The following is a 20,569-nucleotide window of genomic DNA, read 5'->3' on the forward strand; positions in this document are numbered from 1 at the left end:
GTAGTTTAAATCTATTACAAAATAACTGAAATAGGCTATATAGTATGAAAAATCACAAAATGATGGAATTAGATCTAAAAACGTTAGGTAAGATACTAGAACTGAAAGTAATGTTCAGTTAAAGAAAAACAGACACCACTTATTACTTGCTGTTATGGAGAACGCAGATGACTTAGTGCATAACAGGTTAACGTTAAAGAACTAAGACTTTGTTTACTCTGAAAGTGTACAGGGCTAAAGTACCTTGTTATGCAACGAATAAGGAGACAAATTGGTTATTCATGTTCATGAATGTAGTAACTGGTATTTACAGAAATCTACCCTATTAAATTCGCCTTGGTGTTAAACATTTGTAGTGAGAAGTTTTAATAAGCGAGAGAGAGAGAGAGAGACGTAATTTAAAGTATGTTATGCAGTGTCGTAACTTTCAACGATATGAACGATTTTATGATGTCATATATGTTCGTTAAAAACATTTTTGTAGGGTACGTTTATTTACACTCAAGCGTAAATCAATGAAATTTGTTGTATGGTGATTTAAATGATATTACAAATAGGCGTATCACAAGATACGTCTGTTCGCCAAGTTGAATATTGCTCTTTTTGAAACGCTACAAAGAGACGTACTTTAGTTACGCCTATACGTTTCATGAATGGTTACTCTTTTTTTATTTACGTCCTCACCTAAAGATCCTCTAATACAGCAACTGTTAGGCGTACAGATACGCCACTTTGTCACACTATAAAACTCGCCGCGAGAAACATAATGGTGATATTATCTCAATTTTCAACTTTTTTGAGATCGGCCCCTTTGTCACGGCAGTGACGATATATATATCTATATATGTATATTATATATATATTATATATATATATATATATATATATATATATATATATATATATATATATATATTATATATTAAGCATATGTAAACATTCACGTGGTGGAAAAAAAGTAACTCGCTGCTTAGTGAGAAGACGTGAGGAACCGTTCTTATTTTTTAGTGTGAAAGTCTTCATGTTTCTCCAGATATCGAGATAAAAATAGTAGGCTCTTGGGGCCTGATAGCGTAAGTCAGCGGCAGGTTATTGGGTCCATGACTACCCGAGGGCTTTGATAAAATATCGTTAGATCCGAGGGTATGGTTTGGCCTCCATATGTGAGTGCTGGGCCAGAGGAACACGGGGATACTGTTACAACGACGTCCTAAAAATAGATCAGAAAGGTTTTTTTTCTTTCATTTTTTTTTGTAAATTTTTTCGCCACCATAAATCAACATCTAGGACAGCCCCATTATTGAAGTTGATCACAAGACTCACTCGGTGCTAACTGAGTTTTTTGAAGATCATAGAATTAAAGACAAGAGGATAGAGAGGATAAAGATTCTGACTCAAAAGTCGTATCATCATGAATAAACAAAAATATTCCTCCCCCCCCCCCCCCTCACTAAATCTCAGACACCAAGGAATAGTTTTACTTGCCCTTCCACACTACGTAAACAATAACGTAAAAGCAGAACTTACGATAATGATTATAATTATCAAGTTGATTTGAATATGGTTTTCCCTTTTCGTATTACTTTTTTGTACGTCTAAAAGTGCAGCTTTGTGTGTATGAATATAGATATAGATAGATAGATAGATATTACTCGTACACACACACACACACACACACACACACACACACATATATATATAATATATATATATATATATATAAATATATATATATATACATATACATATATTGTAAATATATTTATATTTTGTATCTCTGGGGTTCCTAACTTCACATCACCAGCAAGAGAACATAGATCAATCCTACTGGGGAAATTCATTAGCCTTGTTGACAGGAAAATACAAAATTCATTATGCCTTTGTTGGCATAAATAGTGAATGATGTATAACTGTGATGGACTGCAACCACATGGAGAAGGGATGGGGTAGGCAACATCGTCCCAAAGCAAACTTTCCGGAAATAAACTAAAAAAAAGTAAAAACATTGCTATATCAAAATATTGAACTAAAAGTAAGGAAATTCATAAACAGTATTCGACGTTAATGAACCTTTAGTACCCAAGTACCCAACTGTTGGACATAATTATGTTCACTTTCACTCTACACACCTTGGCAGTAAAGAATAATATTAATGGAGAAATAAATCCACAGTTATGTAATTGTACATATACTCAAATTTAAAACTTTAAGGATAGCTTTCGGGAATCTGTTCGGTTCTCCTTTTAAATTGAAAAAGGGAACCGAATAGATTCCCGAAAGCTATCCTTTTAAGTTTTAAATTTAAATATTTGTACGTTTACATAACTGTGGATTTGTTTCTCCATTCGAAGACTCGTGTTACTATGAGTATTTTTTAATAATAGTAATATTAACCTTGTGATGAAGGAAATCTTACTCGGGTGAGGAATTTGATTGTAAAAACGTACCTTAACATTCTCCTCAATTCAATTTCCACTGTACAAAAAAACAAAATTATATACCATATCAGTAACATTGAAATTCGATGAACATGAAGTTAAATTCGAACATTTACCTGCTGAAGGCAGATATGTCTGTATTCAAACTTGGTTCAATTTCCTAGGTAAAACGTCTCCAGTAATGTTAACTCTGCTTCAAACGGAGCTTTATTTGAAATACTAAAAGCAAACTGATTACAATTAATATTACAAAATATATTACAGTGTTCTCTCATGTAAGACAGAGGTGGCTTTTCTAAATGTAAAAAAAAAATAATAAATAAAAAAAAAAGCCCTTGAACTTATGCCGCTGTCTTCGAAACCTCTGGTAAACAACAGTTTCCTGTAACTACCAACATATTGTGAACTACCCTTAGGACCCACAAATATGCATACTGCATAACTATTGAACACTTGTAGATTATCTTTAAATTGTCATCCGTTTAATTTTCCTTGCTATTTTATGGTTGATTATATTTGATACATAATGTAATATGAAACATAATACACGACCATTTATTTCTTACACCTCATCAATATGAATAGTGATATTATTAGGCAGGTTCGTTACTTCTCTGTCAAATAGTCTATCCGTGTAACCATTGTTAAAGAATATCTCTTCAAAACATTACTTCTGTACGGCAAATGAAATCATTTTAAGAAAATTGGTATACTCTGAAAGCTAGAATAGATTATCCACTTTTAAAAGTTTAAGTCGATAAAATATGTTGAGAGCTATTCGCGAACAAAGTAGACAAAATACTACGCAACAACCTCTGTGCAGACGAAAACTCTTTTTGGTCAGTGTTTTGTAAGGTTGGCATCACATGCTTCAGTTTCATCGCATCTTGACATCGGCATCAAAACATTTTAAATCAAAATTATGAAGATATGGCCTATGGGCATTATCAATATAATTTTATGTACTGATTGTAAAGAAATATTGTAATTTTCACATATCCATCATCCAGAAATGTTAGCCTGCATAACCCAAACGTTCTTCAGATTGTTGACAAAGTGGCTTAAGAAGATCCGTGGTTTCTCGAAACTTTTTGTGAATTATACTATATGTTCCTTTGAACTTTTGATTTCAGTATATTCATTATATTTCAGCAGTGAGTATATTTAATCATTATTTAGTTGAAACAATAGTGAAAGTAGACAGTATATTCAGTTTGAGACAAAGGGTTCAAATTTGGATATAAATGGAGTAAAGGTAAAGGAGTTTGATAAGAAAGAAGTGAGATTTGTATTTAAGGAGACTATGAATGAAAAACTGACGTACATTGAAGCGGTATGAATATACAAGGATTATGTAAAGTTCTGCTATGAAGTCAGAGAATCGTAAGCAAATGGGTCAATATAGAATGGGAGGAAGACGGAGCTTAAGCAATAATAGGATACTGAAATTCAAAGGTCTTCAGACAAATGAGATGATCATATAGCGATGTGTCGGAAGGTAAATAAGATATTCAAGAACAAATTTATTAAGAAAAGTACAGTGCGTTGAAATTTTACGTGTTAGTCTGAACAGAAATTGTAGGTAGAAATTGTTCACTGGATAAATGCAGACGGGGAAGACGAGTGAGCAAATGGATCTTAGAATAGAGGATCCAACTGGACAGATGCTGATATTGGATAGTTCCGTCCAATGTCAGAGGAGATGAGTATTTTGAAGGGAGTTAAATGTCATGGTTACAAAAGGGATAGATGCGAATGATGCAAGAATGAAAGGATTACTGCCACATTGAAAGGATTTGCAGAAGTAAAAGATGAAGATTTATGGGGGTGAGAAAGCTTTATGAGTGAATGGGATAATAAGGGGGCAGTTGTACTGCATAATGAAGTGCGATGAACGAGAGACCTGGGTGCTTTACGTGCGTCTGGATGAGAGAAAGGTTACGAAGGAATTGGGGGAAACAGTTGTTTCTTGCATGTTGCCAAATGTGATAGACGTGACGAACAGTTATTAGAGGGACAGAATTGAATATAATATATCGGTAAAGACATATAGCAAGATTTTGGTGGAGAAGGGTTCTTTGGGAAAGAGCAGTGTAATTTTAGACAAAGCAGTGTGTGCATTAAGTGTTGATTATGAAACAGTTGTGTGAGAAGTGTTGAAGTGAACTGAGAATTTTTTATATGGTAAGAAAAAGTTTATAATAGAACTGAGAGGTGTATTGTGTAGTGTGCTAGGGATGTTTGGTGAAGGCAATTTGACGAAAACAGTTAGACGTTATAATGATAAAAAAAAGTGAATAGTGTCATAGAATATTGATGGAAGGTTGACCGATTTAGCGTAAAAGTGGGTCTGAGGCACTGTGATTGATCTTTATAGCTTTAATATTTTTGTGGTTGGAGTGATAGATGTCAGAGAACGGACATTAGGTGTGGTGTAAAGTTGTAGGATAAAAATAAATGTTGCAGTGGAGTGTGGAGAGGTTGAGTTTTAAAGATAATGTAAAATCTGACTAAAGGTTATGAAGACAACAGATGAGGTGTTTTACAAAATAGGCCAAGTAAGGAAAGTACTAGGTGTGCCTAAGCAACAGTTTAGAAGAGAAAAAGAGTTTCCATGAAAGCCAAAACAGAAATGCATGGAGACGTAACTGAAGCAGCTCTTCTATATAGAAGTGACATGCTATGATATATGTATAGTAAGAATGGTTTAAAGGACAATATATTGATTTGTAGAAATGAAGTAATGGTAAACATGGTAGCATAATTGAAAAAAGAATTTGGTGTGTACTGAGATGATTTATTATGTGGAGAGACAGGATAATGGTTTAGTGAATAGTATGTATTTGGGAAGTACGAGTATTAACAGGAAGGTTGAGAGGAAGATCAGGAAAATGCTGGGTAAATGAAGAGAAGCAAGGAATTGCATGCGAGGTAGAGGTGAGCGTAGCAGTTTTTTTTTTTATGAACATGGGTACTAATAAAAAAGAAACTATATGTGTTTACTGGTCACTTGTTTGCATTAGTACCGTGTGAGTTCGAAACGCGTAAAAGTTTCTACGATTTGTCCTTTGTGGTTTCAAGCTTATGATATGTGTCTCCAACAATACCTGAAGAAATTTAAAAGTTAAGACTTTGTTATGGCCTTAATATATATAAATATATATATATATATATATATATATATATATATATATATATATATATATATATATATATATATATATATATATATATGTGTGTGTGTGTGTGTGTGTGTGTGTGTGTGTGTGTATATATCGTATAATGTAAATAGTCTGCATAAACGTTGTGCCTGTGCAAGTATAGCACTCACTCTCGCGATCGAAACTGAGCCAGCCATTCATGTGAGCGGTTTCTCGTTAAAGGATTGGATCATCTGATCCCGATGCTCAGGTCCGGTGTCAGTCGGATATTGAACTCGCTATCGGCTGCTGGGAACGACCATTTCAAGAAGGATGGGTAGGGCCCCTTGCCAGACGCAGGATGAGATAGGCTAGGGGGTTTGTGGAATTTGGAGGTAAGGAAGAAATTTGGGGAGCATTTTGGGGAAGTGTTAAACTGCTGATGGGGGGAAGAGAAAAGAGAGTGGCGAGAATTATGATCGTCCACCTCGCCTCCGGAAATATGGTGGAAATTGAAAGGCGGTGACCGAGCTGTGCTATTTTCCGTTCCTCGACTGTAGGCATCTCGAAGTCGCTTTATTTCGGGAATACTTCAACGTTGAAAGAAATTGGGGATGGGCTATATAGAGGGACTAATGGAGGCTGGTCATTTTTTCACCGTAAGAGTTGTGTGTGGTTGTACATATGCATTTATATATATTAGCATTCTAATGTTTGTAGTTATATTTTTCCTCTGATTGAATAATTAGGTTCTTTAACACGCTCTTCACTCATGCAGGACATAGTTAAGTTATATCGCTTCAAAGGATTCAAATTATTATATTGGAGGAAAACTTCAAAAGATAACATACGTTTGATATTGTAATTTTTTTTACTTGATACATATATAAGTATGCGTGCGTTTACTAGTAGTACCTCCTACCGTTAAGTTGAATAATGAAATATTTGTATACTCCTTGATGTTGGCAGAAATCCATTTGGATCAATAAATACAGGCTTAGTAAGAGGAAATTTTGTCCTAGACCGGTATTCTAGCAAATTTCTTCATTCACCTTTCACTCCAACCACTAGTATCGTGTTTATATTTATCTTGGTTGTTACAGTGTTGGCCTCCTGATCGGTGTTGTTTAGGCAACATTGGATCAAGTCCGCTAACTACATATATAGACTATCAGTGAAGTGCGACTATAATCTGGTCTTTAATCTATGCTCGTAGCATCTTTCTTTTTCCTGTAGGGACTCTGCTTGTTTGTTGTTCCCTTCTTCCTTCCATTTTTCCCCTTTCAGCAGTCTCTCTTTTATTACTCTACGGCACTCTCGGTGGCCTTGGTTCAGCTAAGCGCCCCATTTCTGTCCTTATCCTCCCATTTCAGCTTATCGACTCTGATTCGTACATGATGGTAACCTAAATTGAGATGTTTGTCTGTGGTCATTTTGGCTCTGATTTTTCCTTTCCTTTCTTTTGCCCGATTTTGTCTGAAGTAGGCAAAGAACGTGCCAGAAAAATAAAGCTCGTCATATTTACCAAGATGGTAAATTGGCAATTAAAAACCAAAATATCCTTAATTATAGCTTGATGAATGATATGAAGGCGTAGTATTCTACCTGGTAGTATACTCAGCACTCAATAAATTTCCAGAAGTTTAGAATAGCAATCATTAGGACCTTGAGGTACACTACATATGAATATTTCAGCGGGTCCCAAGTTGTAAGGAACTACATATCTATGAGGACCTTTATAGAGCTGAGCAAAGTTCCCACTTAGGCATTATATGAAGCTTCAAGATTTTTCTCCGCTATTATAAGGATATAATTCATGTGGAGTGAAATTTGTTCCCATATGTTAAACCACTCTGAAAATGGTTGTTTGGCACTTTTTTCGGAAATAACCAGAGAAAATTGCCACATTTTCTAGTAAGTAACCAGAGGAAACAGGATATCTGTCACTGCTGCGTGCACTCTCTTAAGTTATGTTAGAAAAACAAACATCGATAAAATCTGTTTCATTTTACTACCATTTATGTCTCTTATTCTGTCATTAAATGTCAAATGCAACGAGACTTTTGACCAAGTTGGGATATGCAAATCTACATAGAAAAACGTAATACACAAGCTTTGGTACTCGCCTCATGCTTCTTGTTTTGTTATTAATTCTGGCATTTCTTCATATCCTCATTTATTCCCAGTCTTTAGCTATTTTACGGAAGCCAAAGCCAGCTTTCTTCTTTCATTCCAACATTTTTAGAATTCTTCTTCAAAATGACTAAGTTAGGTCCAAAATGAAGAGTAAAATTGAGAATCCAGATTTTCTTAGCTTTCATAACATCAAACTCTGTATATCGTTTTGTCCAAACAGTGCCATAATCGAGGTTTTACTATGCATACACAATCATGTGTATTCATGTGTTTAAGCTTACATGGATAGGCTACACACTAAATGAACATCTCCTGCAACCCTGATTCGAATCCCGGTCTGGAAATGGGAAAATAATTTCATTTCCTACTATTGAATATTCACAAGATTTCTGTGGAAATTGTATAAAAAACATTAGGAACTCTGAGTTAAACATTCATTGGATAGCAGCAGTAATATCCACTGATCTGGTGAGCTTTACCGGTAATTTTATAGGCCTAGATAGTGTGTGAAATGCAACTTGCGTTCATATATTAATCTTTGTGTGTAACGATAAGTTGCGTTTAGATCTGCCGTCTGCCAGCCACTGGTCCCAGAGTCAAAGTAATAGGGTCTGCTCACGAGGCGGTACTAAAACCTATCCCCGCCCCTTGTGAAACGTCATCAGTTACAAAAGGACCATATCTTTATGAAACTATATTTACGATAACATTTTCATATAACTATTTTTGCGATGGCGTTTTTTTATATGAATTTTCCTTTTATTGCATGTTGCCGTATACTAAGTTAAAGGACAAATAATGCTCTTTCAAATGATATATAGCACATTACAATTACGATTAATTTCAAACTTACAACCGTGCACAGAAAAAATTATCTACCCACAAAAAAATGTGCAATTACTTCATCCGTCAACCTACATACATTCACGTTTCGTAGCGTAACTGACTAAGGGATGATGATAGAAAGAAACTGAAAAATGGATTAGAAAGCTAATCAAATTTACTATATAATGCATAAATAAAATTGATCGGTGTTCACTGAAATTTTCAAGGAATTCTAGGTCAAAGACGGACCAAAATTTTTTAATTTTATGTAAATATTTACCACATTTTTCTTACATAATTTTTCATCTTATTACATTTTGCCATATACCATGTAAAATTACAAAGAATGCCCTTTCAATTGGTATATGACACATTATAATTACAATTACTTTAAAACCCATAATCGCGCACAGAAATATTATCTACGCACGCAAAAATTATAAAATATTAAGCGTTCGTAGATCTGAAATCTAGCCCCGCCCCTTGTGAAACGTCATCAGATACATCCATCCAGACTGACGAATAACTCTTTGTACTTTTTTCGAAAATATTATAATTGTTTGAGGTATGCATGATTAATACCTTTATGTTTAGTTTGTGTTATATGTAAACTTATGTGTTTGGAAGTATATTTATGTGATATGAAGTGCTAATGAGAAATTTGCTGGATATGTGTTTCATGTATCATTTTCTTCATCATTTATTCCTTTGATACCTTGTATCGTATATGATGTAATTCTTATACTTTTGATATTGTTTTCTTTTTTGAGGTCAAGTCGTGCAAATGCAACTGCCATTTTTTACACTGCCTGTATCCACATTTTCTTTGTATTTATTGCATAACAATAAGTATTCTTAAGAAGATTTGGAAAATATAATTAATCTATCATTCTAACCTTTAGCATAAAAAAAGTTGCTTTTCTAAGTGAGGTATGAACACAGTGACAGAACTAAATACATTTCTTAAGAATTATTTAAAATCTTGATAATATTACTACCTGAAAGAGAGAGAGAGAGAGAGAGAGAGAGAGAGAGAGAGAGAGAGAGAGAGAGAGAAAGAGTTGTCATGTTATAAAAAATGGACTTGAAGAGACTACAGCAAACCAGTATATAGGTAAGTAAATAAATAAGTAAAGAATAAATATATGAAGAAAGCTGGAGTAGCTATGTGTTCAAACTGGTATATTTTATGTGCAATAAAACAAGGCTTGGTGACTAAATGAGAGAAAGGGTATTAAAAAACATCAAGCCTGTGACCTCTTTACAGATTTTATCAAGATTTTATCAAAAACACCATGTGAAATGGATTAAATGTATAAAAACTAAAGGTTCTTTAAGTAATTCAATGGAGAAGCACCGAAGTGTTACTCTTGTGACGACACAGCATTAGCTCCGCCCCCACTGCCGAGTTGAGCAGACCCTATATACTTTGAATGGGTATTAAAAAACATCAAACATGTGACCTCTTTACAGATTTTGTCAAAATTTTATAAAAAAAAAATCATGCGATATGGATTGAATGTATAAAAACTAATGGTTCTTTAAGTAATTCAATGGAGACGCACGGGCAGTGTTACTCTTCTGACGTCACAGTATTAGCTCCGCCTCGACTGCCGAGTTGAGCAGTCCCTATTATTTTGACTCTGACTGGTCCGAGGTTGGGGAGGGGGCTCAACACCCCTAGGGTCGGAGCGATAATCTATAGGTAATTGACTCAATGTAGAAAGTTGCTGGTTTGCTCGTATCCGTGTGACCAACTGTGAAGGTGAGAGAATTTGCCATGTATTCTTGAGGGAATTTCCATAGCAAACGACACCCTCCAGTTGCAAGTTACTGCAGAGAATGAGAGAGAAAATCGTTATAATAAATAAAAGCATGCTTACAGGTGTCCAAATACCAAGTCCCTCGCACCACTGTCCCCCTAAATAAATGTATCTAATGGGGGTATTATGTCCGAGATTCTGGACGGTACGCAGTGGATGGAGACCTGCTGTTTTGATCCTCTCTTATATTACCATCGTTTTGACGGACGGTACTGGTACACTATAGTAGATTCACATCACCCGTGCATATGATGCCTAGGCCAGTCCCTTACGACGCTCCTGATTGGCTGTTGATAAGCCACTCACAGGCCTGGAAACTCTCAGTCTCTCGAGAAAGTTCACATAGGTAGGATGAATGTTCCACTGCTCCTGAGGGATACGTCTTTCAAAAGTATCCCCCAAGAGAGATCGAACATACATCCTGCCTATGTGAACTCTCTCGAGAGACTGAGAGTTTCCAGCCCTGTGAGTGGCTTATCAACAGCCAATCAGGAGCGTCGTAAGGGACTGGCCTAGACATCACATGCACGGGTGACGTGAATCTAATATAGTATACACATAAACCATCTCGGATACTTTCTATCGCCTTTGGTTTATTCCTGTCCACAACTTAGCACCCGGGAACAGAATTTACTAAAATATCTTTTGAAAGTTCGGACTCGGGTCTTTTTCTATTCCTTGGACTGAGATCAAACTGTCATTAATCAAACGACGTAAAAGTTCTCAGATATCACCTTTTTCTGTCCATGTATCCATGTCTCTGTCTACCTGTCTGTCAGGATTTTGGTCGGGAAGCTGGGTGGATTTTCGTGAATGTTTTCGAAGTTCAGTCGTAGGATGTAGACCTAGAATTAATTCTCTCTCTCTCTCTCTCTCTCTCTCTCTCTCTCATCTCATATTATATATCCCTCTCATATATATATATATATATATCTATATATATATTATGTATATAGATATATTTATAGATATATATATATATATCTATATATATTATATTATATCACATATAGATAAACAGGTATACATACAGATATAAAGTAGAAAACGTTATGTAAATTAAAAATTTGCTATTGATGCGCCCTGCGGGAATTATAATGTTCTTAGTTGGAACAGTATAATATTCCCTTTCTTTAATTGGTGATTCTTTTTTAACTAGAAGTGTCCTTCCTGTAGAAACTCAGAGCACTTAGATACAGAGCGCTCTTAATGTTATCGTTGCTGGCCTTTACTTTGCCATTGTCGTCCTCTTCTTCCTTTCAGTTCCCTCGATGAAAGTAGTTGTTTACAGAACTTCATCTATTGATCCCGCTTTTAGTTCCAGGGTCGTTTTTATGTTAACCCCAGGACAATGGAAGGTCAAAAGCTTGCTATACTTGCCCACTGTAGAAATAAAATGCTAAGCGGCTATCATATAGGACAGTGGTTCCCAAATTTTTTCTGGTCATTGCCCACTTTTCGTACAGGATACTTGCCCATGGCCCACCGCTAAGCATAACCCATGCTTTAATACATACATATCTTGAGATTATGGCCCCCTGCATTCTGCTACATGGCTCCCAGTTTGGGAACGACTACTCTTCGAAATGTCTTAAGTTTGATAACTAAGAAGGGTAAGTGGGGCGTTATTTAATCATATGAAGTAGTAAAATCTATTCCGTCTGTCGCATATGAAATATAGAAGAATCTCTTTTAGGTTACGGATTAGCACTTACTACTTGTAAAATCAGTTCTGGAAGTTAGAACATTTTATTTCTTCTGACAATGGAAGGTGATAGATTGGAGGAACTACCCCAAACAAACTAGAATATACGAAGAAATATATTAAGAAACTTCTAAGAATTTTTTTTACAGAGTATTGCATTTATAAATGATTGATAGACAAAAATGCTTTTTATTTTACATTTAAATAGTAACCTCCTTAAAATCAACTATATAACTAAAATCGATTGCAATTCGCGATAAAAAAAAAAGAATTTGAGATATATTTTGTACATATGATATAATTAATAAAGTTACAGTTACATATGAGAACCATAACAGCTGACAAAAAAAAAAAGATAGCAATTCCGTTCTCGTTTTAAAGAGACTGTTCAACCGATAGCTTCAGATTTTTCGTAAAAACATGACCATTTGGCTTGTATTTTAATTAATAAAATTGTCGTTAGGCTTATACTCTTTATTCTAAAACAACATAGATGTAAATAATCTCTAATGAAAATATGCAAAAGTAACGCTGAAATTTATCCAAGTTCCGAGTTAAACCTATTGTCATTAAGCAGTTTCCATTCTCTCCCGTACTTGTCTGTGTTGCCCGTAGAATTCATAAGGGGAAACATTTGCATAAGACCAATTATAAGCCCTGTTACGTCAATCTCTCTAATTTGTGTAAATGCCATGATAAGAACGGTATATGCTATATTCCTGTGTTACTATGAGGCACATTTTGCCTAATTTCCATAAGAAAGTGACGTTCAAGCGAAAGTTAAATAGAAAATGAAAAATAAAAGAGATGAAAGAGAAAGAAGGAAAGTAATAATACATAAAACATACTGATAGTAATAGTAAAGGCCAAGAAAATAATGTATTATGAAGCACAAGTACCAGTAAATCTTATGTAAGTTTGATGAAGATTTTTTGTTTAATGAATTTAAATATTTTGTTTATATTCGAAGTAATACCCTTTCCAATAACTGTCAGAGAAGAGAAGTTTTCTAAAATCCTCAAGACGCTTCAACATCGAGGTGCCTAATTAGCAGTCAAGGAAATATGGGTAATTAAAAAGTTTGCACCTACTAGTCATAAAAAAATTGTGCATCGTATAAAAATAAATGATGATGATTCTAAATGAACGAAATGAGATCGTCTGCCTCTTTGCCATATTACTGCAGTTCTGTTAGAGAGCCAGCTTGGTAATCTCTGGCATTTTCTGATTCTTAAAATTCTTACAATCTCTACTGTTTAAGAGGCTTGTCAAGGTTTTCTCATTTTTGTTTTAGCATAAAGGAAAAGATGTAATAAACGTACAGTTTCAAATGACTCGCAATGCATGACCTCCTACAATCTGAATTTTAGTTCTTCTGTTTGAGGGTGTCGCTTTATTTTGTTCATTCATATAATAGTTTTATTCTTAATTGTTTAATGCAAGGTCTCCAACCTTTTTAAGATGAGAACCAAGCCGTTTTCTGGTTAATTATGAGTGCACCATGATGATATTGAAGTTTGGAATGCAGTTTAATTAGTTATGCATATTTCAAATCCCGTAACAACTTTGAATCACTTATACAAAAAAGGCACAAGTAAGATTTTTATACCCGAGCTATTTACTTAAACTTATTAACGTACAAAATTTTCATATAGTGCATAATATCAGTTATGGCATATTTCCCTTAAATAAACTGAATTCGTTTTGATATTGAATAAAAGGGTAGGAAACAAACAATCATAAGGTTACATATTTTTTCAACATTATACATCTCATACTGTACAGAACAGGTAATTCCCTCTCCTGATCATTCCATGTTCATCACATAAAGCATGCAGTAGTGTACAGAAGACAACTTTGTGCTACACATCCAAATACACATTTATCTAGTAATAAAATTTAACAAGAAACTAAAACGAAGAGCAAGCAGCTAAATATAGCAGCTCTCTCTCTCTCTCTCTCTCTCTCTCTCTCTCTCTCTCTCTCTCTGTGTGTGTGTGTGTGTGTGTGTGTGTGGGGAGTCAGAGTATGAACGAAAATGCTAAGATTGATCCCAGTGGGTTTTTATAATGTACTATCGCCAAAAATTCTCTTCTGAATATCTCACATGTTTACTGCACAAATGTTTCCTTTACTTAGAGGTTAATCATATAAAAAGATGACCCGCATAAGTGAAAATTACACAGAGAAGTTCATTTGTTACATTGGCTGTACCTTAAACAAGTTATGGAGTTTACACACATTACTCAGCTGTAATCTTAGAAAAATAATGCCAGGAAATAACGAAAGAAAGTAGCAGCAAAGGAACACTGGTATCAGTGTTTGATTATGTATTTAAAATCTGCAGTTCTGCTCGAGAACTGATAAGCTTTTATATCATCTCTGTCAAAGCTGGAGCTTACGAGCACGATGAAGAAGTAAAGGTTGGCAATTATTGTTTAATGTAGGTTGTATGAATGTTATTAATTGTTGTGTACTTTCCTTTATGATTATTATATAAGTTCAAATAATTTATTGCCATAGAACAAATACATACTTTGATGGGTTACGCACTAGAATAATCATGTTAGTTTTATTTTTTCCTGAAGACAAATGCCAGGTGAGTACAAGTAGGTGGGAGAAGCTGGAAACGATGCCTAGACTCAGGTACATTTAAGTTTTTTTTTTTTAAGCCCCAGAAATCGAGCTCTTTAATCGTCTGCAACCATTTAAATTACACTTACAGAATATTTTTTCCGAAGGTCTTTCCTCAAATCAAAATACATAGCAGGTTTTATTAAACAGTTATCAAACGTTTACTTTACTTAGACTTATTCATTTCACAATATTTGAAGAATAATTTATACACTTACGGCAGATGTGACTTAAAATGATAAGTATCAGCTTTCAGGATGCAACATTTTTCCCCTCCACCTTTTCACCACCGTTCTAACTTTCTGATACTTATATCTCTTTGTATTCATTCCTTAATTTTTCTCATATTAAAAACTAGTTAATCTACTATGTATTTCAAGAAGTTTAAGTCATCGCTTTTTGCCAATATCTTTCAAGCCAATCGATTGATTGGTATGGTACTTTGAAACAGTTTCTCACACCCTCCCCTAATCTTTGATAAAACATTCTATGTCCAAACACAGATTTGAAAGGCTCTTTACTCTTGAATTTTAGGACATAGCCAAACTTAGCCAGTCAAGATGTACGAATTCATTCTGATGAACACTCTTGTGGGACTACTTACCCCTCCTATCACCCACTCTTCCTCATTCTTTAAACCTACTTCCTCGTCTGTCTTTTTATTCATTCCCCACTCGTCTCTCTCTATGGTATGTTTTCAGCCTCAATTATTAGCCTTGAAATTTTTCAACTGAGCAATCAATGTATTATGAAATGAGCTAACGACCTACATGGTTATACAGAATTGAGGCGTTTCCGAAATCCTTGTGGTTGATGCATGAAATGTCGGTTATATGACGGGTTTATCACTTGTGCATCCACTAACTACAGTGAATGTTGTCTCGTCGCTGTTCAGAGTTGTGCCTTACTTGGTGAAATGTCCCCGTAGATGCGGAAATGCATTTTACCACAAAATTGTGCAAGCTAAATTAAAACAGTCATTTTCATGAAGAAAGTAACATTCGCTACGGGGTGTAATGACATAAAGGAAGTGTAAGTAGGGAGAAGAATGGTAGAGTCGAAGAGGAAAGTTCGGGGGCAGTGAGGACAAGTACAGTGGTACCCAAGCTCATACTTCCGAAAACGTTAATCAGTATACAGGCCACCCCATCAAATTCAAGAGTAAAGTGTCCGAAAAAGCTGAATTTGGAAATTGAATTAATTACCAAAAATTAGGGGAGGGTGTGAAACAAGCTGTTGCAAAGTAACACACCGATCTATCAATTGTTTGTTTGTATGGTTTTTTACGTTGCATGGAACCAGTGGTTATTCAGAACGGGACCAACGGCTTTGCAGACATCCGAACCACGTTTATCTATCAATTGATTTGATATTGGCAAAAAAACGATGACTTAAACTTCCTGAGATACCTAGTAGTACTTAAGAATTTCCCTAGGCCACGAAGAAATTAAATATAATCTTAAAATATCCAGTACTTCAGGACTACCTCAGGTTAGGAAGAAAAACTGTAAAAAATATTTTTTCGAGTGAAACTGGCATATTCCTGGGGAGAATTAATATAAAAAACTTTAATGAAGGAGAAAAAAATGTAAATTTGCATGTTATTGAGAATTAAAGTATCAACATGACACATTTAATTAAAGGGCAAAGGTTACTGCGTGACACGGATAGCAAAAATTATAAATGTTGAAACCAAGATCCTTGGTTTGAATAGTCAATGCTTTTATCCAGGCGAAGCTCAATAACTTTCGAGTTTCGTTGGATGTGAAACGGAGATATTCAGTTCGTCCTACAACCACCAAAAGTCTGAACATTGTTGCTGGGATGCCAGTTTTCTCGATCAATTAAAATTCCAAGTTGCGACAAAGTCCAGCTAAATGTACTGATCGGATTGATTTCAAAATTCTGTTGCAAGCGGTTCAGACGACTTTCGTTTGAGCAGTACCCTAATTATTTTCGATATTCTGTGGATAAGAAAATTAGAAGTCACCGAAATAGGCCTTTATGTCCCAATTCGAGCCAATATCGATAAAAATGTGCTCTCTAGTTAAATTTTTAAACCTGTAACGGTATCCGTTTACAAATGTAAACCTGTTGGCTTAGATAGATGATCCGGGCTACATCGCTTGTACTGGCAAAGTTGCTGTTGCTGTCGACTTGGTCAGAGAAAGAGACAGTCGCGCAGAGAAACGAATAGCCTCCATGAAAGGTTTATGGACCCCCATTGTTTTTCCAAATGGACAAGTAGTGAGAGAGGAACCAGGCTAGAGGCAAGCAGCGTAAATAAATCGAGAGCCCGAGAGAGAGGGAGAGAGAAGAGAAATGGCTGAATAGGAGGAACGGAATGGGGACAAATAGCCGGATAGCCTCTGTACAGCTTCCCGGGTAAGTTCCACCCTTTTTTTCGCTATTAGGAAAACCCATTTCAATTAAATGTCATTTGCAGAAACGGTGATGTAATTGGGAGGGCTTCAGGGGAGAACCGGTTTTTTATACTAGTGGATTAACAGGATGTGTGACTTGGCGTTGCCATTACTCAAAATTGACAAGCGATTTATTTTGTAAATTTGAATTTGCCTTTTCAAAAGGCTAGTTTATTTGTCAGTCCCCTCTCATCATTTCAGAGGCTTAGCATGTGAATAAGATGCTTACTTAGGAAAAGGACGCCCAAAAAAGTTAAGGGCTTAAGGCAAAAAAGTATTTAAATAAACATTGTCGAAGTAACATTAACTTCAGTTTATGTTCAAATAGATCCATTTGATTGATGAAGATGAATATACACACACTCATAATACTAGTGACTACACTCATAATACTAGTGACTAGTATACAAACATACATACATACATACAAACACAAATCAGAGGAGAAGGTATATCCCAGAAGTTTATTACGATGGATTATTAAAAACACAGGGCACAACATTATTGCGTCTCATTCTGAAGCTGAAGAGGAAACGTCATATATCGACTGGAGCATTAGCTAAATAAACAAACCATCAGGAAAGGATAAGGGGACAGAGATGCCAAATTGGAGCACAACCAGACCAACAGAACTCGTGTTCAACTGGGGAACTTCCCATTTTATGAATAATGAGGATTAATGACTAAAATTGTCAGCATTTGGCAGTTCATCACCCTGCCCAGGACTTTATAATATATTTATATTTTTTTGTGCATGACGTCGAATATAAGAGAATTCAAGGATTGCTTAATTTCACACCTAAGACAGTCAAATTCATATACGACACCGAAGTAATCAAGGGACTAAGTCCATTTTTAAATTTGCAAAGACTTCCAACTGTAATGGGATTTTTTTTTTATCTTTTATTAGAAAAATACATAAAAGCAGATTTACACTTATGTCATGGCATTTACATCATTTTTATTTTATAAATGTTCATCCTATAACATTTACCTTTATTAATAAAAATTTTCTTTAACATAATTAAATACGATACTTTGTCAACATTTAAAATGTTTTTTTATGGTATACATCGTAGGAAATAAGCTGTTAATTTTCAACTTATAATTCTCTATTAACAGTTTTTCCCGAAGATTCCATTCATGTTTTAGAATGCTAAATAAACCATTACCACATATTCTGTTCTGTCTTTTCGCACTCCATACTGTTAATAGAAAATAGAAAATCAATAATGTAATCAAGGCTGTTTTTAAGAATTTTACCACCTGTTGAATCTGACCATAAAACCAGAAAATATTAAACAATGTCTTTGTTATTTAGGGCTTTTAGTTTATAGTTAGAGGGTAGAACACCATCTAAATAAATATCTAAATATCTAAATATCTAAATAAAAATTCACGTTCATCCGGGAAGATAAACGGAGTGTCTATAGGTGCGTCCACACGGTCGAACAATGTCCGACAGACATTCTATACTCACTTTTACTAAGTTATTCTGATGGAATATACCCAAGATCCGTATTTGTTTTACTGACCGAATCCATGAAATTGGCCAATTAGTTCTGTCAGACCACAAGCCAAGACCCATAATAACTTTTTTTTTTCTTTTTCTTTTTTTTTTGTTTTTGTTTTTTTTTTTTTTTTTTTTTTTTTTTTTTTTTTTTTTTTTTTTTTTTTTTTTTTTTTTTTTTTTTTTGTTGTAAGCAAGGCTTCTGTTTCATTTTCGAATTTATTCACAATTTTAAGACCTTTTGTTAAAGCGTTATCTGATGTGATAACCATCTGCAAAACCTATTATTTTAATTATCACCTTATTAGGAAGATCAAGAGCTTGCACATCACTGTCGTACTGAATGGCTTTATTGAAGCTTCTTGAAAAATACAGAATAGAATCATGGCCATAGGGCATCCTTGTCTAACAGATCTTTGTCTTCAGATTCACGGGTTAAAGTACCATTAATACTTATAACTGCTCTATATTGTTTAAAGTCTCGATGTTTTTAGTGAATTCCACTGGAAAACCTAATTTCTGCACAACCTTCAACAGAAAATCAATATTCACCCTTCAAAGGTCTTAGACCAGTCTAGACCGAGCAAGGCTCCCTTTGATTTTTCATTATTGACATAATGAATCATATCTCTTATAATATTGTTACAATTGACTTGCCAGAGCCAACACAGAATTGAAGTTTGGAGACTACCTTATCAATCACTAAGTGAAGCCTGTTCTTTAATATCTTCGTAAATATTTTTTAATCAGTATTTCTTTAACATAATTCCTCTAATTTTGACAGATCTCCTGATTTTGGGATTAATTTAATCGCACCTAAGTTTTGGGATACCGACAACTCATAATTTGTTTTCATGTATTTCAATACCTCTATAAAGTCACTCTTTATAGTAACCCAGAAGGTAAGATAAAATTCAATGGAAAGACTTTCCGTCACTACCAGGAGTTTTATTTTTTATTAAATGATGAAAGAACTTTCTTCTCTTCATCACAATTCATTTCTTCATAGATATTTTTTCTACCGTGCTCATATAATACGTTATCAATCTTGCTAAGAAAATAATTCATGTCCTTCTTTCTACATTCCGGCTTCTTAGAGAGACTATAATAATTAACAATATGAGAACAGAAATCACTTTGTAACTCAAGTATCTTTCCATTCTCTAAGATTAATTTATTTAAAGAAGCGATTTGAGGTTTTGCTTTTCCTTTCCTAATAAAAAAGATGACACTTTCTCCCCTTTATTCATTGATCCATCTTACTTCGAATTTTCACTCTTTCCATAATTTCATTCCTTCTACTTTCAATTTTCCTTTTACGGATTAAATATTTAGGTATACTCCCGTAGCACAATTATGTTTTAAATACAATTTTCTCAGCCTCGCCTGTAATAGATTTTTATAAGACCATATTTTTCATTGTTAATCCTTTTCGATAAAGCTATCAATCATTTTTGACATTCCTTCTTCACTCAGTCCCACCAAATTAACAAATTTTCAAACTGACTTTTGTTGCTTTTCAAATAATAACAAAAAGTACTAAAAAGGCCGTTGATTCCATCATATTTTAATACGTTATTTTGTTTCCAGTAATCAGAACCGTTGTGGTATATTCCACAGTTAATTTCCATAACGACCATACAATAGTCTGAAAAAGAGACTGGTACTGAGGTTACATTACGAATGTTATCAAAAATGGGTCTTAAATAGAACCTGTCAAGGCGAGATCCATAGTTTTTCCTTACTAAAGTGTATTCAGGTAATCCTTTTCGAAAGTAGTAAGTATCCTTTAAACCTAAATGTCTGATCAAAGATAACAACGTTTTTGACATTATATGATGTCTCGGATGATTACTGTCTCTGTCGGTAACAACACTGTTAAAATCTCCACCTAAAATGATGTTGTCTATCCTGTTCCTGTGCCTCACATAAAAG

Source organism: Macrobrachium nipponense, chromosome 35, assembly GCF_015104395.2.
Source record: "Macrobrachium nipponense isolate FS-2020 chromosome 35, ASM1510439v2, whole genome shotgun sequence".
In the NCBI taxonomy this organism is placed as follows: Eukaryota; Metazoa; Arthropoda; class Malacostraca; order Decapoda; family Palaemonidae; genus Macrobrachium; species Macrobrachium nipponense.